Raw genomic sequence first — 21,380 nt, 5'->3', positions numbered from 1 at the left:
AGATTGCTTCAGTTGTGGTAAGAAGACGAGTTCTTGCTGTGAATGTCTTAGAACGAGAAAGCTCTCAGTCCATCTCCTTTCATGGAAATAATGATAGAGTAGAGAGAGACTACTAGATTATAAAGTTAATAATAATAGTTAATAATAATTGTTAATAATAATAATAGTTTCTTACTCTGAAAGAAAAAAAATGATTATTCTGAACAACACCATCCAAGATGTGGCAGCAGTAATCCATCTTAGGATGTGTCTGACTCTTATATAAATAGAGGATTGTATTTGGTATCAGGTACTTTCTGGAGTGCTAGAATGATCCAACCATTTTTTTCAGCAACCGCAGCAACAGACTGGATACATGTATACGACACTGCTTCCCTGTGGGCGTTTTCAAATCTTCTTATAAGCCATCCTAATCAGTAATTAATTTTTCTCCATTTCGTTTTTAACCTTTTTCTTTATCTTTTTTTTTAACATAGGCATCACCACTTATCAAGACCAAAAGGCCACTCGGGGATAAGGGTTAAAGAGTGTACAGTAGAAATTCGTTTTTACCCTTTTTCTTTGTATTTTTTCACTAGTGAATATGTTTGACTCCTATATAAATACAGGATTACATTTGGTGCCAAGTGCTTTCTGAAGCGCTAGAATGATCCTAGTTTTTCAGAGACCTCAGCAGCAGACTGGATATATATCTGCGTGATTGCTTCCCTATGGGCTACAACATAGTCGCTTTCAAATTTTTTTTATAAACCATTATTTATTTCATTCATCATTTTCATCTTTTTTCACTAATGGGTGAACATTTATTGAAGCCAAAAACCACTCAAGGATATAGGTTAATGAGATGAAATGGTAATCAGTCGACATATGAAGAATATTATAGGAGTATTATTAATGATTAATGGAATGAACTAAGTTTGTTCACTTATGGGGGACTGCTTATGACAATATTTACGTCAATAAACACAATTGTCCAATACTTTTCTCATTAAATATTATTCAAAACTACTTCACCTCCTATAAATATTAAAAAACTGTTATACCCAACCCTTCAGAAAAAGTATTGGACAATTGTGTTCGGTAATAATTGGGCCATAGGACCAGTGTTATCTCCCTTATGGAGAAAATGTTTTTTTGAAGGAAAACAGGGAAAAGAGGACAAATAAATACAGAGATACGTTAGTTTAGAAGTCAATTTCTAAGAACTATCCAACACATGTGAGCATTTAAAACGGATATTAAACCAATGAAAACGACGACGACGACGATGATGATGATGGGTGCTTTAATTATGTCATTAACTACGAGTTATTAAAGTTATTGGAAAAATTAGAAAATTTTATATTCTATTTTATTAAGTTTAGAAACGCACGGATAGAGAGAAATACATAATTCTCGGAGCACATGCATGTGGAGGTTTCTAAAATTTGTCATGCATTACGTTGATAATACTGACTCCGATCTGAAAGTAAAAATCAAGGACAAATACATTTCATGTATTAATAGTTTGTCCACAACAAACTACAAACAAAGGGGGGATAACTAGAGCTGGCAATCAATCGATTTGATTAAAAGTGGGCGATTTTACCGATTTCGATGACAATAAAATTATGGGAGGGTGGACCATTTGCTGATCTTTATTGAATCCCAGACAACTTCGTGTCTCCCTGCTAATATTAGAATAAATATAAAGAATACACTGTTTCAATACAACAAAAAATATTAGGTACGGGCAAAAATGGGTGGACAAAAATAGGGGGACCTAGTTTTGAAAGCCGATTTACCATAATTTTTTGTAGGTTCAGCTGAATTTTGAAGTTAAATAAATTCATTGTAAAAATCCTTTAAAAGATAAATATTAGTTTTCTGGGTGTATTTCAAAAATAATTAGTAAAGTAAAGTCCTAAGATATTGAATTAAATATTTAAAAACAACACCTTGTTTTTAAAAAACATACATTAATCAGCCCCAAACCGAGTGATTTGGCCGTTCGCAAAACGCAACAAACTCAAATTTTGTATACACGGAATATACGAAGGCCCAAAATTTCAGGCAGTCGAAAGACTGAACATGACGTCATGTAATTAAAAGAGAGGAAGGGGTGTGTGATAGTTTTCTTTTTTTTTCCCCCAGATGTGCATCCATACATTCCTATTCTGAACGTTTATATAAATTTTAACATTTTTTAATTTAATTATTTTTCTATATTCCTGTTTTTAAATTAACTTTTTTTTTTAATTATTGTTCAATATTATATAAAAATTATGTTACGCTGAAAGTTTCACATTCCTGCGAGCATGGAAATTATTAAAATCTTGCATATAAAAATTATGCGAAAACTGTAATTTAAAAAAAATAGAAATATTTTTTTGCAATTATATTTTTCTTTGTGAAAATATTCAATAAACCCTGCTTAATTCAATGGTAATATCGGTAGTTCGGGAAATTCATTTTTCTTCGAGTTATATCAGATTCATTAATACAGACTTTAGGGCTTTTTTCGTAATGTCCCTGTAAAAATTATTTTATTTTTATTGTTACAAATTACGATGCTTTATTTATATAAAAAAAAGCAAAAATAAATTCTTGCGTTTTTATTTACTACTGAAAACTATAACTTTAGGTATTTTTTATTTAAACAAAATAATACATTTACATTAAGATTGAAATAAAAATAATTAGTTCATTATATTCCGTGATCATTATTTGATAAATACTGAAAATTTCATTAAAATTGGTTAATTTCCTGATTTTTGGTGATTTTTTTAAGTAAAGGGAAGGGTCAAAATGTTTATGAGTATCGGCATTCATTTTGCCTGTACCTAAAAAAATATACAAGTTATACCTTTAACAAGAAAAAAAAGTAAGTAAAATCGTGAAGCAAATACTTACATTTTTTTATCGTGCGTTCCTTCGTTTGTGGATGATTTTCACATAGTGAAACGAGAGTTCTCCAGAAAATTTCGTGTTAATGTGATTTAGGAGTTTTCCCTCTTTTTCCATTTTTTTTTGGGGGGGGGGACTATGGCATGAAATACATTTCTTTCATAAAGGAGATAACACTAGTCCTAATGTCCAAATACAATTGTCCGATACTTTTTCTGAATGAGATGTATAACATTTTCTGATATTTATAAGAGGTGAAATGCGTTTACATCAATAGTTTTGAATAATAATTTAATCAGAATTATCAATAATAAAAATACATTTTCAGCTGGCAATAAAAAAAATTAGCTAATAAAAGAGCACCGGGTCTATATAAAGAATTTGTATCAATTAATGTCTTGGAAAAGTAAATTTGTTCAAATTCAGGCTGTGCAGTTCGAATGTTGGCACTTGTAAAGAAAGTCTGAAAAAAAATTGTTGAGTTTCTTAAGAGAAGACGTATCGACCTATACATTATATCTTAAGTTGCTTCAGTTTGAGTCTATCCGTGGTGCATTCTTTTGTATTGTCCTATATTGTGTTGAAGAGATGCGATACAGAAGTAAATCTGTTAGAATGTTTTGTTTTGTTTTGTTTTTTGTTGTTGTTGAACATATGCCAGTAGGTAAAACAAACATTAAACTGATGCTGCTGCTGCTAATGATGATGATTAGTTGCAGAGTTAATTTTGGAACTACGAATGATGCAAAAGTTACAACACCGAAATATAATACCTGTAGACATCAACCTCCCCATCCCTGTGCCTGCTTGATGCAAGTGTGTTGGTGGGTAGCAGGGTAAGTGTGATGACAACAATCAGGCTGAGCTCTCAGGTGCACAGGTAGACGGTCTTCGATGAGGGAATCATGATTTTGTGTGACTTAAGATCACCATTAATTATAACTTTTTAAGGATGAAAGCCAATCGAGGATATAGCTTAATGGTATGGTTGAGTTTGTCAGTTGAATGAGGAATAGTATTATGAGAGGACTGAAAATATTGAATGAAATGAAGTTTGATTATTTATGAAAACGGGTTAAGCATTTGAAGACGTGCATGTTGTAGGATATAGGGAAGTAGTCCTGTGTTAAGGTGTTCCACAGATGTGGAGTTCTTGGAAAGAAACTGCTTTATTCTTACGAATTAAAATGGTACAACATTTTTGACCGACTTGATTCTGTTGTTGGCATGTTGGTTTAATTGTTTTAAGGCATATCAACCTTTTTGTGTTCTTTGATACCTAAAATCGTCAATCTACTGAAGTTAATCTTTCATCTAATTATTTTGTTATTCAGTATCAGATATGATAGCTAAGAAATGCTGACGTCATCTCATATGTTCCCTCATTCAACACCTCATCATCTGATAAACTCGAGTTTTATTATAAAGAAGGACAAGTATTTGTGGACATTGAATTTGAAGATGACTTTGTTGTTCTACAAAGGAGCTCTATCCATGATAAAAATAAATAAATAAATTAGTTGTGGTAAGAAGACGAGTTCTTGCTGTGAATATCTTACAATAAGAAAGCTCAGTCCATCCACTTTCATGGAAATAACGATAGAGTGGAAAGAGACTAGCGACGTCTCATCTGTGAGAAAAGGACTGTAGAGAACAAAAGAGTTCGCACCCCCCCACTAGATTATAAAGTTTACTTTTTTCAGAGAACAAAATCAAGATTATTCTGAATAACACCATCCAAGATGTGGTAGCAGTAATCCATCTTAAGATGTGTCTGACTCTTATATAAATAAAGGATTGTATTTGGCGTCGGGTGTTTTCTGGAGTGCTAGAATGATCCAACCATTCTTGCTGCAGGTCTTATATCCTATATTTGTGCTTTTGTGATACTATAAAGTAGCCCTGGAGTGGATTTGAGCCTCTAAGTGCTGAGAGCGGGGGGGGGGAATAGACAACGAAGAGGAAATAGCTTAGAATAAACAAAGAAATCGGAAATATCCTACAATCAACAATAGATAGGAAATAGAAAACAATAACAATAGAAACCTACTGATAAAACAGGGAAGGGCAGCTTCCGGTAGCCAGGGTGGGGTGGGCGACCTGAGAGACGAAGACAGAGGAGACAGGCAATTGAGATCTAGATGCGCTAGACGATGGATGGGAGTTGATAACGACTACAGTTGAACAGTTATAGAGTTGACTGTGAAATAGAGTTGTGGACAAATTTTAGAGTTGACTGTAAAACAGAGGTAGATGAATGTAACATCAATAGGACGGGGAGAAGACACACGCACACACTCACAAGTCTAACAGTCAATTTATATGTGAACATTGGCGTTTGTGTTTTTCCTTTCTTTGTTCATATTTGTACTTTTGTGAAACCACACATGTGTCCCCACCGACAGTCGCCAGCAAGAAAATGACGATCTGGCCATGAACGAAAAATCCACGGTACATGACGTTGGGAGTCGGCGATCTGACGATAGAGCCACACGTTGGGTCACAAATGGTGCAGTTAGACCTTAGATCGACCTTCAGGCGATTTCACGACGAAAAGGGACACGCAGAAAAAAACTGAAACAGCCGAATCTATTTCGAAAAAAAAAATCAACTAAACAAACAACAAAAAACATCACGAACACAAAAAGAAGAAGAAAGTGAAAAAACATGAGATCGCTCTCATTACAAACATCGGAGAGAGAGAGAGAGAGAGACAGACAGACAGACAGACAGACAGAGACAGAGACAGGCAGACAAAATTGAAACGGCCGGAAAAATTAAAAAAAAAAAAAAAAAAAAACAACCCCGGGACACAAAAAGTGAAGAAAACCAAAAACACGCAAACCAACCGAGGAGGAAGAAGAAACAATTGAAAAGATAAAAAGGAAAATCGAGCAACAAGGAAAATTCGAGATGACAAAATAGATAAGCGGTGAGTGTCTTTCTCTTGCTTTTTTGCTCTGCACAGAAAAAAATCGGCAATTTAAAACCAATTTGTTTTTCATTTTAATGAAATATTTTTCTACCTTTTTTTGTTTAGTTTTGTTAGCATGTGTAGACATTTTCTTGCCTCATATAAAAATGTGCGAATACAGGTTTTCCCATATGTGATACATTGTGTGTGTGTGTGTGTGTGTGTGTGTGTGTGTGTGTGTGAGAGAGAGAGGAGGTCGTAGCGGCGGTGCGTTTGAAAAAGACAGTGTGGAAATCAGCTAGGAGCGACCGAACAATGAAAAAAGGGAGTGACGAGGTGGGGGAAGTCAGCCGAGATAGAAGAAAAGAGAGAGGGGTGTCAGGAGATTGGCGACTACAATGAAAAGTGTTGGATGGAGAAGCTTAGTCGATGGGAAAGAGGTAGTCGAAAAAAAAGATGTAGAGTGAGCGTGGGGGTCACGGACATCTGGGTGAACAGAAATTTGATTTTTTTTAATATAGTGGGATTCGTCGCAGTTTTTCTATATTGGTTTACATTGATATTCATTGTACTGTTTTTTTTGTACTTTGTATACATTTTTTTATTGCGCTGATCATTTTTTTCCTTTTGTTGTTAGGATTGATTATTTTTCTCTAAGGTCGCTCCAGGTGGGGGTGAGAGCAGGGACGGGGGTTCAACACGCTGGTGTGGAGATCTCCTATGAATAAGAGGAGCGTAAGAGGTGATAATTATTTCGCGAAATTTTGATAGTAGATAGTGATTTGTATTGAAGGATTTTAAAAGTGAGGGGAGCAATTCACATATTGTGAAGTCTTTTCTCCCCACGTGTTGACCAGGAACATGAGATGTGGCCACATGCATCAACTCCTGATGCATGGATTGCGTTCACTCGGTGTTAAAGTGGCATCGGAAAGCATGGCGGTGCGTCATTTTGTTACTTTGTGGAAATGTAAGCCTAGGATAGGAATTGCTAAGCATTTCAATTTTTGTCCATATAGAGGTCTTCTATATTTGTGGCAATGCGGCGTTCTCCCGTCTTTTCACTCACGGTTTACAAGGACTTCTAGCAGCATAACACGTTTTATGAGAGAGATGTTCGTCGATTTAAGGGATTTCCTGAAGACTTCGTCTGTTGTGGTAATGGAGATTTGTCTTACGTCGCGTGCTAGGTGATAGGGAGTTGTAGCGATAGTTAGAAAGAATTTAAGTCATAGTGATTCGACTTGGCTAGGTTGTTGGCGGAAAACGGAGCATGAGTTTTTATGGGATGCAGGAAAAGAAGCATCCAGAAATTCGGATAGTTAGGGATATGACACACTGGCACGTGGAGTACGCCGGTTCCATGATCCGGTGGCAGATGAAGAACCAGGGAGAAATTGTATTTAGAGAGTGGATGTATTTAACATACGTCGAGAACGTGGATAAATGAAAGTTTAATATTTGGAGAGTGAGTTACTGACGAAGATCAAAGTTGATGCGATGAATGATTGTAATGAGGTCAGTGAAGAATTTTAGAATTTTAATGTAATTTTTTACCACTGTTCACGATTCACGGGGGAGGGGGTAAAATTAGGAGATGCAGGCCGATGATCTGTGCAGAGGGGAAGAGAGAAGGCCCTTATCTTGATTTTAAGGAAAAACATTTTGGTCATGCGTTAAAAAAGAACTGCTTACGTGAATTTTTATGTATTTCTAACGAAGATTACATATGTTTCTTGTTTGTAAAATTGCACAGGGACTTCTTAATCGATTAGTACAAGAAATGAGAAAAATTTGAAAAAAAAAGAAACTTATAATTGTTAAATGCTATTTTTTCAGGTTGTAGGTTTTATTGTTTTAGTGTTGTCGAAAACAGAAACAATAGAGAAGCAATTTTGCTTTGTTAAAATGTTACTTGTGTTTTTTTTTAAATGATGTTGAAAGTGTTATTTAAGTAAAATGTATAAGATTGTCCTCATTGAAAAAAAAATGGCGAGCGACCAGGCAGGTTCAGGGGTGTATGCACAAGGTTTTCCCGGTAGGAGGTGATAAAAAAAATCCTCCTGTTCCTTTTTTTTTGGGGGGGAGAAAGGGAGAGAGGAGAGCACTATGCCTGTTACAGTTGAGGTGATTAAAATTCATTATGATTTTATTTTTATTTTTTAGGGGGTGGGGCGAAATGTTTTGGAGGTGGTTAAAATTCCTCCTGTTTATTTTCGGGAGGTTGGGGCGAAATGGCGGATTGCCTGTTATTTTGGAGGTGATTAAAATTCATCTTGTTTTTTGCTTTTTTCTACTCGATGGAGGGGCCAGGTTGATTTTCCCTCTCTAGTATGAAAAGCTGTACCAGTTGTCTGGAGCCAGTCAAAAAAGCAATTGCTTTGAAGAGTTGTTTTTAAGGGTATTCAAATACCCCTGGAATACCGGGAGAGTTGGGTGCACACCTGTGGTCCTGGGTTGGAAATGATACGCTGAATTTCTGCTTTTTTTTTGTTTCTGTTTTTTTTTTTTTTTTTTTTTAAGTGAAGGACATATATCTGGTGTTTCATTATTCATGTAATATGTATGAATTTTATGTAATTTATGTTGATATGATTTTGTGTTTTTGTAATTTATGTAATAAATGACAAGTTGGGCATGGTAGGTGTGTGATACTATAAAGTGGCACTGGGGTGGATTTGAGCCACTAAGTGCTGAGAGGGGGGAATAGACAAAGGAAGAAGAAATAGCTTAGAATAGACAAAGAAATCGGAAATATTCTACAATCAACAATAGATAGGAAATAGCTTAGAATAAACAAAGAAATCGGAAATATCCTACAATCAACAATAGATAGGAAATAGCTTAGAATAAACAAAGAAATCGGAAATATCCTACAATCAACAATAGATAGGAAATAGCTTAGAATAAACAAAGAAATCGGAAATATCCTACAATCAACAATAGATAAGAAATAGCTTAGAATAAACAAAGAAATCGGAAATATTCTACAATCAACAATAGATAGGAAATAGAAAACAATAACAATAGAAACCTACTGATAAAACAAGGAAGGGCAGCTTCCGGTAGCCAGGGTGGGGTGGGCGACCTGAAAGACGAAGACAGAGGAGACAGGCAATTGAAATCTAGATGCGCTAGACGATGGATGGGAGTAGATAACGAATACAGTTGAACAGATATAGAGTTGACTATGAAATAGAGTCGTGAACAATTTTAGAGTTGACTGTGAAACAGAGATAGACGAATGTAATATCAATAGGACGGGAACAAGACACACACACACACTCACAAATGCAGGGATAACGAATGACACAACTAGATACTGGAATATAGAAATAAAAGTAATTTCTTTTATTTATTCATTAATTATCATTTATTAAGGCTAAAAACAACCCGAGGATGAGGGTTAATGGTATGGATGTGTTGTCAGTTGAATGAGCTATAGTATTATGAGAGGATTGAAAATATTGGTTTGTTTGGTTATTTTGCTTTACGGCATATCAACCCTTTTGTGGGTTATTTCTGAATCCAGTTATTTTGGAAACAGTTTTCATGCTACAAGTTCTTTATATCTTCAAATATTTATTTGTAGAGTTTGGTTTGGTTGTTTTGTTTTACGGTATATCAAGGTTATTTTGTTTTACGGTATATTCAGGTTATTTTGGAAATAGTATTCATGTTGCATCCAATTATTTTGTAGAATGTTTTTATTCTTCAAACTTTTTGTATCTTTAATCGCTAGTTTGTAGTGTTTGGTATGGTCGTTTTATAGTGAATTTTTTCGTTTTTGTTCCCTGCCCTGCAGAACATGAATGAGTTTTGAAATGGGAGAAGGGAAAGGGTTACAATATTAATGTTTGGTGCATTTTAAGTTAGGAAACCAATCAGGAAGTGGGGTGGGTGGTGGTAGAAAGAGAAAGGGGGAAATGGGAAGAAGGAAAAAGAGGAAAAGATGGGTTATTTTTGTTTTGGGTTTTGCAGAACATGATTAAGTTTTGCAAAAGGAAGTAGAAAAACAAAAAGCATCAAAGCATTTCATCCCAGGAAGCCAATATCTTCAGACAGCCTGATCTGGCAGCACCAGTTGAAAATAATTAATTAATAATAAAATAAAATGAATACGTATTAGATACGTTTGAAGCCAAAACAACGCGTTATTACAAAATAAACAGATATTTATTTTGTTTGAAATTTTTATAGATACACTTCATCAGTGTGCCTTTCTTTTTTTTGTTCTTTGGCAAAGAAAAAAAGGAAAGAAAGACGTACTGATGATGAAGTGTATCTTCGAAATATATTTATAAATTTCAATATAAATTTCAAACAAAATAAATAACTGTTTATTTTGTAATAATGTGTTGCTTTGGCTTCAAACGTATCTAATACGTATTTATTTTATTTGATTTAAACTAAGTTTAATTATTATGGAGGACGGTTTATGACAAGTATTCGTTGACTTTGCATTTGGAGAAGACCCTGTTGCAGTCTGTAGGAAAGCAATCCCATGGTAATGTTATCTTGGAAAGAAACATTGTTCATGGAAATTCTGCCGGACATCAGGCACTTGAGGGAAGAAAGGAAAGTTTTGTTTTGTTGAAGTAGGAAAATGAATTCTTGCTTCAAATTTCTTTCAAAAAGGAATCGGAGATTGAAGTTCAGTCGAACACTTTTCATGAAATAGGGATAGAGTAGAGAAAGACTAACAACGTCTCTTCTGCGATAAAAGAGCTGTAGAAATTTGATTTTGTATTGTATAAAGATAAGGAAGAGCGCTTGCATCAGATGTGAAAGCAATACTCCACTATAAGACGTATCTGATTTAGTAATAACTAGCCTAGGTGCCCGGTGTTGCCCGGGTGTTTGGAGGTGTGTGTTGACCAAAAAAAGTGGTAGTAGGCAGGCAGGTTTGAACCCGTACCGCGAAGGAGGCAAAGAACATGAAAAAAAAAATTCTGACGTCTTTGTTGTTGCGCCCATCGCCAAACCGGAAGTGGCGTAGGTTTAAATTAAGGCTAGACAATCAAAAAGAGGGAATAACTTTCGAAAATATCGGCGAAAAAAGCGACCCCTCCCTGTAGAAAAGTTCCCAGTTGAGGGTGAATTAATATTTTTAGCCAATTTTTCGATATGTGTCGTCTGAAGGAGCGAGTTTTAAAACGATACCGATCTCGTGAAAATCGGTTGCTTCTGTCGAAAGTTTTAGGAACGCATACAAACATACATACATTTAAACAGAAAGATGAGATTTATATTATAGATAACGTTTAAACGAGCGCTTATCCTGATTTTATAGAGGTGTTGAACCGGATCCTGGGACTGGCAGCAGAGGGAGTGATCTGCCATACTCGTGATGAAATAAAGAAAGATTTCATTTTTGTTTGGAATGCTGGGCATTCATAAAACGTCATTTGCCCGTCACAAATAATGTTAATATTTTTTTATATAGAAAATAATAGAAAATAAACGAAAGATTCTGATGCGATTAGAACCTGAGCCTCGAATTAACGATCTGATCTTAATTAAACCAAGAAGGATGAAGGCAAACAAAATGCTGAGAATAATGCGATTTGCATTAACATTTTATTTCTGAAATATAAAGACTTTGTGGGATTTAAAAAAATGAAATTGTTTGGCAAGAAAAGAAAACGAAAAGGATTGTGGTGCATTGGAGAGGTAGGTGATTGTTTACTGCGTTATTCATATTATTTGGAATCTCCGGACTACTGTTCTTATCTTGAGTGCCATTTTCACAAAGTTTCGGTTGATGTAACCTCCGACCTTCTTCAGGTGTATCTTATTGAACTTGGAAATGTTTCGGTCGAACTCGGGTATTTGCACGGAATTTTGAATGGAACCCTTTGTTTACTTCACAGGGGTAGCATGCTCTCGTCCTGTCAGTCATGAATAGATGGCGGTCTTAAATAATTCACAATTGTAATTTTCCGTTGCTCACTCTGAGGATTGAACCTTCAAGCTTCAGGTGAATATCACTTATAATTGATTTTTTTTTTCCAAGTACTCTAATAATTGCGCTATGAGTCCTTACTGTGTTTACCGTGTCGTTTGTGGCATCTCACAGTGTCAGTATTCCCAATTCTTTCACTAAGATGTTTTTAGAGACTGGAATGTTTTCTACTATGAGATTAATGCGATTTGCACGTGTGCATTTTATTTCTGAAATATAAGAATTTTGTGGAATTAAAAAAAAAAAATTGTTTAATGAAAAGAGCTTATGGTGCGTCGGAGAGGTAATTGATTGTTGACTGTGTTGTTTGGGGTTTCTACACAGTGTCAGCATTCCCATTCCTTTTAATAAGACGTCTATAGAGACCGGAAGAATTTCTACTATTATATCATCCTTTTCTTGGGCTGCTTGTCATTGAAATTCCTTCCTTGCTCCCTGTTTCCCCGATCATAAAATCACGCAGAAATTTAAATGTAATGTGAACAAATATCTTGTTTCTCAGCTCCACACCAAAACTATGACTTTTGTTATAGGAAGCTCTTACACTTCAGTGACCATACGCTTTGTTTTAGATGAAAAAAAAAAGGTACATTTTCTCGTTTATTTCTCTTAATTGCTTCATCAGATATAAATCCTATTTCAGCCACACAGTTTCAATTTACTAATACTGTTTCAACCTAAACTAAAAGATTATTATATACTTGAGTTAACAGGGAATTAATTTAAAAAAATAAATCGTACATCATCTTTCTTAGTTTCAATCTAGCTATCATCATCATAGCATTTAATTCCATCTCAAAATTCATCGTCGGGCAGTGTCCGAGGCATCCCTTAGATCTGCTTAGGGGATTGTCTGTAAGGATGTGTGCGATAGTCTGCACTTCAGCCCTACAGGGACACTGAGCGTCTTATATATAACCTCACTTGTGCAGGTTGTCTCATGGTTTGGCAAATTTTATTCACACCAAGTTGAGTGTTACCCACTCTTTCTGAAGGAGTTCAGAGTCTACTAGGAGCTTTTCTTTCGGTGCTGGAAGAACCTCGTTGTCTGTAAAGGTAGAAAGCCTCTTGTGGGACCTCTTGATGCCCATATAGAGTATGGAGATTGTTGTTGGTCTGCATGTCACGCTCTGCCTTCATTATCGCCTCTTGATGAATTTAAGTCCAGATATCCTATAACAGATGGTAGGTTGGTCAGTTTCAGGTTACCAATAATTGTCCTTCATGCTTTGTTGAGCTCAACATCGACCTTTGTAACCTGAACTGAATGAGCCCATACTGTTGCACAGTATTCTGCAGGTGAATAGCACAGTGCTAAAGCTGACAGGCATAGCATCTATCAATATTCTTTCAACGTAAATTAAAAATATTAAATACTTGTGAGGTAAACGTTTTTATCAATTAGCCTTGTTAATCTTTTACTTCACCGTTTGATTCTTGAATGTTTACTTATTAGTTAGCATTTTTGGTATCCAGGAGATTGAATGCTGATGGTGGGATTTCTTTCAGGTTTCATTTCTCTTGAATTTATTGTATCTTTCTCTTTTTATTATTATGATTAGATTTTTTGGCTTCATGTCTTGTTTAGAGCAACTTCCATAGAAAGATGGATTAAACTGAAAAAATAAAATGACAAAATAAAGGTTGAGGTCTAGAATGACTGTCTGTTTGATGTCCAAAAAAACAATCACCAACCTAATGAAATAATAAAAACGATGTCTAGCTTTTCTTTCTGCTGTCCATGAGATTGAATGATGATTGGTTTCTTTCAGATCTAGTCTGTTTTGAATTCATTTTACCTTTCTTTCCTTTTTTTATTATTATGATTAGTTTCTTATATTAAATGGCTTCATACTTTGCCTGGAGTGACTTCCATAAAAATGGATTAAGCTAAAAATAAAATGCTAAAATGAAGGTTATGGACAAGGGTAGTAGGTCGTTTGATGTCGGTGAAACAAACAACAACCTAATGAAGCAATAAGAACGATATCTAGAAAGAGGATATGTTGGTAAATGCATGCATGACCCACGATTGGTGTCATTCGACAACCGATAGTCGAGCTTGATTTGAAATAGTTTATAGAAAGGTCACACCTGCAAATAACAGGATAAGATGTTAAAGCAAAGCTCACGTTAAAGGGTCTTTTTTTTAATACGTGAACTTTCAAAAAGGTTTGCTCATAATTTGTTGGGTTGGTCATGTGACGTGGGTAGAGGTGATTTTTATGTGAGAGATATTTCTAAGGTGGAAAATCTGATAAAGAAAGGTCGGAAGATGTAACATTTGATGTTATTAACTTAATCTTATAAATTAGTTAAGCAATGGGCCCACAGTGTTAGCGAAGTTATAATAAAGTGTGTGTGTTTTTTTAAACAAAAATATTGTGATAACTTGTAAGTGTTGAACTTACCGAGGGTGGGTCGGTAAAGAAGTAAAAGAACTCTTCTATCTATGGACGACGTTAGACCATTTTTCTGTTATCCGAAACCGGGTGACCGGATTTGACATTTTATCTAGACACTCTTAAGTCTCGTCAAATCTCGCGGAACGAGAAGTCGGCAGTTTTTCCTCCGGTTTTCAGAGAGAAGAGACATGTGTTAAATTCGTGTGCGTTACCAGAATGTTACCGCTACAGGAAAAGATTGCTTGTAAGAAACGACGCCATTTTGTTGCAAGCTTTAAATGTCTTTTCTTTCCTCGCCTCTTACCTGTCAGTAAGATAATTCCGACAACATGTCTTTGTTATTTTTGGATGCAAACATTTATTTTGCTTAATCACATCCAGTCACACACAACACAACAAAAGAGACATCCTTGTGTTGGACCAATGTTTTTCCAGACCTAAACAGAAGAACTGTCACCCGACTACTGACCCAAGTTCACAAATAGCTGCCTCAATACCAAAATTTTGTGCATCTTTAAATCTCGAATGAGATCAAATCTCGGGTCCCCCTTTGTTAAACACTTGCAACAACTCGTCTAGCTACAACCACTGTAAATAATTTTGGATTCTCCCTTTGTGTACCTAAACGTAAACGGAACTTCCATGAGCAAAGTTTCTTTCCTAGAACTACTCGTCTGTAGAACACAATAGCACGGGGCTAATTCTCAGCTAACTGCAACATGGGTGTTTTCGAGTTCAATGTTTACAAATTCTTGACGAGCTGTCTTAAATTATCGAATTTCAGCCCAGCCTTTGTCATTGTTGTTTCACTATCCCCCGGACACATTCATTAACCACTAGTGGTCTGTGGGCATTGATAAATGATGATCCGTTAGTACATAAAAAAGAGACTGATAAATCGTCTGTTTTGTTGCACTAAACTATATTGAATCTACCCCACACATACAGGAACGTCAATGTTTTGTGTCCATCTACTTTAGTTGTTGACAGAAAACAAGCATGAATAAAAGTCACATGGTTTCCTCGAGTTTTGCTTTTAGATTCCTAACTCTCCTGTTTTAGAGTGTCACTCAAGTTCCTCCAACTGGATATCCGGATACAGTCAGTTAACGTACTTTCTAACTGCCGACGTAGCGCTACCGGAAGCGGTAACAAAGCAAATCGGTTCCTTCGCTTTTTTTCTCTAATGACCATATGGGTTTGTATTACTGTACACATAGATTCGAAAAAGTTGTCAAAAAATAAATATATAACAAATAAATGTTATCAAAGGCAAGATAAGTTACTTTTCTACCTAACTGGATATATTTTTTGTGTTTTCATTCAATGTAACATGTTTATTCAGCTCGAAAAACATGCAGTGTTTACCGATGTATTGGAAAATTCAAAATGGCGCCCGACATTCTCTTTAACACGGTAAGTTCAGGAAAAGATATTATAAATAATAAACTAGACAAAATACTGTTAGAAATTCGCTCAATATATGTTACCGTGACATAAGTTGACATTTATTCGGTGTTTTTTAATAGTATTTTGTCTAGTTTATTATTTATAACACCTTTTCCCATGTTAAAGAGAGTGTCGGGCGCCATTTTGAATTTTCCAATATATCTGTAAACACTGCATGTTTTTCGAGCTGAATAAACATGTTACATTGAATAAAAACAAAAAAAAAATGTATCCAGTTTGGTAGAAAAGTAACTTATCTTGCCTTTGATAATATTTATTTGTTATATATTTGTTTTTTGACAACTTTTTCGAATCTATGTGTACAGTAATACAAACCCGACCATATCTCTCCTCTGCATGTACTTTTTTTTTTATTACGTTTTTCCGATATTTCTTTTTTTTTTTTTTTTGTTTAATAATCATTGAAAAGTTTTTGTTTTTTCGGTCTTATTTTAATTAAAAATTATTGAAATTAGTTTTCTTTTTTAAGAATTATTGAAAACAATTTTTGCATTTTTAAAAAGAATTATTACTAACATTTTTAAGAATATTTTAAAACTACTTGGGAAGTATGTATTGGATACGCTTTTTATGATGTTTGAAATTTTGTTATTTTGATTTCAATAATTTTATTTTTTATACTTTCATAAACATGTATCACTTATATGAATTAAAAAAACAAAACTTATTTTAAAAATTAAACAAAAACTTATTTTTATAATTTAATGGACATATTTTTATAAAATTACAAATAAAATAAAAAAACTTTTTAATTTTGTTATTAAAAGTGCAAAAAAAGACTAATTGTGTTATTTTTATCTTTTTATAATTTTGTTAATTTTTATTGTGCACTTTTTCAATAATGTCCTTTTCTTATATTTTATTTCAATAAATCACTTCACAATAGAAATACTGAAGAATAGAAGTAAAGGAACTGATTTGCCTTGTCATCATTTCTGGTAGGGCTACTTTATCGCGCTTTAGGAAGTACGTCAGCTACAATAACCGGATATCCTGTTATTGTCTAAAATACATTGTATATTATCTCACTGCCCACCTGAAAAACTCATTAGCATTTATCCTCAAATGGATTTTGGGTCTTAATGGGAGGTAACTCATTAGTAAAAAAAAAAAAAAAAAAAAAAACACACACACACACACACATAAAAAGCATTTGTCGAATGACTGACAACACAACGAGCTGGACCACATGCAATCTTCGTGACATCGGACTGTACTGAACGCTGAGATGATATCTTATTTGGATAGCACAAAACATTACTTTATGAACAGAAAAAATATCAGCTTTATCAAGAAATATTTGTATACTTTAATATTTGTATATTTTAAACTATTTTTATCATTATTGTTGCTATTATTTTCGTTATTATTATTATTAGTGTTGGTCACTCTCATATTCTTGTTCAGGGTTGTCAGATTGGCCCTTTTTTTTTTTAAACGTAAAATTTAGTGAATTTGGCTTTTTTTAAAAAAGCAGTTTGGCCTTCAAAAATTGTATTTGGCTTTTTTTTTTCAGAGTAGCGTATGGCCTAAGTAAGGAACAAGTAGAATGTATTACTGTATAAAGCAACTTCGTGTGTGTGTGGTGAGATATCTCACCTCGTTGTTTTTGCAAAAGATGTGTCATCTTTAGCTATCTGCCGAGTTGGGCTTGTATCTTTGCTTAATGCTGAATACAATGCTCCGCTGTCAAAGAAAATCTGCAACAGGTCCGTGTGTTAAGTGATGCCTTCTAAGGTGGATACTGCAAGTCCGGTAGTCGTCATCGAGTTCACTGTGCATAACTGTTCAAATGGCGGACAAATGACAAGTCAAAATGTTAACCTTAATTTCGGCTCTGCAAGGGTGCTCGTCTGAACTCCAATCTCTGGTCCCCCCTCGTCAATCTTTCACGAAAAACACCCGTCTAGCTGAATCCACTGTGAAAAATTTCCCCACTCTTTATCTGTGCTTAAATCAAAACGTGGATTCCATGAACAAAGCTTCTTTCTTAGAACTGCACGCCTGTGGAACTGTTCCGTCTGCCTGCATCCCACCGGACTACAACTTGGATGTCTTCAAGTCCAACGTTAACAAATTCCTAATGAACCGCCCCCTTAAGTAAACACTTCATCAAATCTCCACACTAACGTAATGTACTTGCAATAACCCTTATCCCTGAGTGGCTTCCGGGCCTTGATAAGTGGTGATCACTGTGTAAAAAAAAAAAAAGACATTATATATTGTAATTATGAAAGTAAATTAATTCACGGAGCACAACAGTGTGTAATTAGTATAATATTTCGCCCAACATAAGGGCATTCGTGTTTGCAAATGATAACATTTCACCTCACATTAGGGCATTATGCCTCTCAATGAGACAAAGAGGTTTTGAGGCTACAAGTCGCGAGTGAGTTTTCATACGTCCATTCCGACCTGTTGTCTTTGGGAAAAACTGCCGGACTGAAAACATAAATTTAGCGTCAAGAATAGTTTCGGCAGTTAGTAAAAATAAACAATCTGATAGGTTCAAACAAAATCGTGGGCGGACAAACCGACTAACGAGGAGCCTGCTTATTTCTGCAGAATATCTTACAGCGTGTGCGCGTAAATGAGAGTTCTTTCCCTATGAACTCTGAAACTGCTGGGCTAATTTTTGTGAAATTTCATGCAGATGTACTTAATGTGTCTGGGAGTGTTTTTAGATAGGTTTTCTATTGAAATATCTCCAATAAGTATCGAAAATTTATAATCAAAAATCGATAATCCAAAAGATATCATTTAAGAAGGAACAGTCCGATTTTGAGCAAAGTTAACACCCTTATACCGCCTAACAGCGCAAATGCATTCGAGAAGTTTTATCACGGTACAAGCAGAAAAGACCAGCCTATAATATCTACTCCTCTATATTCTTTTATAAGACAAGAGCGCCTTCGAAATGAATTTTTCCTTTTAGATCACAATTGAACCATGATACTTGGCTTTTGTACGTTTAACTTTGATTCAAGTGATTATGTAAAACTAATTTCATAAACGCAACAGTTTTTAGACAGTTTTTATTCTTGGACTAATCTAGAGTTCCTCCTTTATAGTGTGTTGGATTCCCCACATTAAAAACTGACATTCTGTCTAACCCTGCCTTCGTTAAGAGACAACTAAGATCACATGTAATTAATAACACACTCAACTAAATCATTCTATGCAAAATCAAACTTCACTTTTTAATTTAGCATCCAGAAAATCTTGGCAGAAAGAATGAAAAAAAAATAATTTAGAATTCAGAGTGGGATATATATATAATTTTTTAAATGTAATTATCCACTGACACGTGTTTCGTCGTCTACGACTCATCAGAGTGGCTGTATCTAGCGAGATTCGAAATCGGGACCCAACGGTAACGAGCCTAAACCCTTACCCCTGGACCATCTCGCTGACTGTCTGGATATATCGCGATTTACTTAGATGTTGTTTTGTTTTTGGTTTTAGCGATATGTTTGGAATGAATTCAATTATTTACGAAAGTGCATTTTTACCTAAATGCAAGTTGGGAATAATTTTCCCTTTTAACCAATTTGGTACCCCCACATGGGGAGCGGTATATATATATTATTTTTGAAATGTAATTATCCACTGACACGTGTTTCGTAATATATATATTTGTAGTCATCGACATATATATATGTGTGTGTGTGTGTGTGTGTGTGTGTGTGTGTGTGTGTTTTGGTAAACTATGGTTTTTCAATTATATTTCACCCTTTCTGTACACTAGTTTTTTTTTTTCGTTCAGAAGCTCAATGTTTGTTAAATAAAACAAGATATCATACATAAAAGAATAACATTATGCCTACTTAAATAAAGATACGACTTCTTAGAAATATTTTATTCCAACATTATATTGTCATGCATATTTCTTTCTAAGCAAACAATTCTATTTTCTGATTGTTTCTGTATAACGAAACATCTGTAAAAATTGACGCTAAGTTTTGGCATACTGAAAGAACAGTTTGGTAAGAAAAAGAAATATTTGGAATGTTATTCTCATATATATATTCCTAATATCGCTGCTTTATGGATCGGAATCATGGACAGTCTATCGCAATCACATCCAGAAGCTTGATGTCTTCCACAAAAACTGCCTTAGAACAATTTGTGGCTTCACCCTAAGCAATGCGGACCTATACACGCGCTGCGATATTGAAAGCTTTTTGCTGCAGTCACAGTTACGTTGAGCAGGAGATGTCTTGCGTATGGAAGACGACCGGATACCAAAGTAAGTGATGTACGGCGAGCTCAACTGTGGACAGCGAAATGTGGGTAGACCTTTGCTTCGCTTTAAAGACAAGCTGAAAAAGAATTTGACGTGATTTTCAACGAATTGCTTCAACGAAATGAATGGAGATTTGCCTGTCTGAGGGGCATCAAGCAGTTCTCTGAAACTGACGTTAACCAACTGTGCGTAAGACGTGAAAGAACAAAAGCATCTGCAAATATTCCAGCCGATCATTCGCGCAATCTTCATTCTTGCTTCCATTGTGAGCTTGTTTACAGATCTCTTGCAGGGCTGGGATGTCATTTACGATAGAGTAGATGTGAGCATGCTACATCGAATTAAACATGTTTAGTTTGTCAAGACCTTATACGTCTAAATCGACGGAAGAGCCCATAATATATAATTTTTATTTAAACTGCATTCTTTATTTTTAATTTTGCATTTTTTATTCAAAGCTTCTTTAGACTCTATATTGGGTTTTTAGATAAGTTTGGCTAGGTTTCCTTCCTCTTATCTATTTGCCTTTCTGGTACCTAAGCTTTTATGCATTTTTATTCTCATAGCATTTATATGCTAGTTAACATGTCGCAGAATGGATCTTGTAATCCTAAACTTACTTATTAATAGTTTTTCTATTTTATTATTTAATTCATCTTTTTATTCATACATTAGTTAAAATAGTAACCATATTATTTTACATTTTTTTTTTTATTGGGGAATTGATATTATCCACTGGAGAGCCATGTATTAAACAGCTGTCCTGCTTTTAAATCTCCGAAACAGCTACATGGTAAGAAGCTGATGATCCCCGTTTTCTATTTACAAAATTTTAGTTAAGGTTTTCTCTTCTCATCCTGATGTAGTTAAATTCTGTTTTAAAATTGAAGACTTTTGCGAAATCGGCTTATGTAAATGCTAAGTCTATTTCTATTTAATGCTTTTTAGTAAAAGCTTCTTTTTTTTCCATCTTTATATACATGAATTCTCTTTTGTCATTATAAACATTTTAGAAGTCGGATTATGTAGGTGCTAAGTCTGCGATAGGTTAAAGTTAATTTTTTTTTCCTTCCGGGAATTTAAACTGTATTCTTTATTTTTGCATTTTTTTTTATTCAAAGCTTCTTTAGACATATATATATATATATATATATATATATATATATATATATATATATATATATATATATATATATATATATAATCATAGCTTAACTATCATAAAAATAATGTAACTACTTTTCGGAGTTTTTCGGATTTAAATAATTATGGCCAAATTCTTTTTTCTTTTCATTTTAAAGTTAATGAGTTCTTATTCTTTGTGAGTCAGGAAGGGAAATATTGAAAAATTTACATAATTATATGATTGTTCCTGTGCTACGAGACAGGCGCTGTCAAGAATTGAACATGTTAACATGTTGAATGAAATAAATGGAAAGATGAAAAATATTTTGGAATATAGACTTTTGTCATTTATATATGTGTGTGTGCGTG

At 34.5% G+C, this 21,380-nt stretch overlaps 1 protein-coding gene across 5 annotated transcripts in view; it reads right to left on the bottom strand.

The window, feature by feature from the left end:
- LOC145242585 (monocarboxylate transporter 9-like) overlaps positions 1-21,380 on the bottom strand; it is a 138,012-nt gene that overhangs the window by 91,928 nt on the left and 24,704 nt on the right. Inside the window, exon 1 of one of the 5 annotated variants that reach the window (XM_080105684.1) lies at positions 2,893-3,513. The exons of 3 other annotated variants lie outside the window; for them this stretch is intronic. The gene's annotated coding sequence lies outside the window, so the exon portion shown is untranslated. Of the gene's footprint in view, positions 1-2,892; positions 3,514-21,380 lie in introns of those variants that run through there. One more of the 5 variants, XM_080105687.1, reaches the window with a different exon arrangement.

This window comes from Euprymna scolopes, chromosome 21, assembly GCF_053919585.1.
Source record: "Euprymna scolopes isolate OS-2025 chromosome 21, ASM5391958v1, whole genome shotgun sequence".
Taxonomy (NCBI): Eukaryota; Metazoa; Mollusca; class Cephalopoda; order Sepiida; family Sepiolidae; genus Euprymna; species Euprymna scolopes.
Note: the sequence above shows the minus strand (reverse complement) of the source record. Positions and strands in the feature narration are given on the sequence as shown.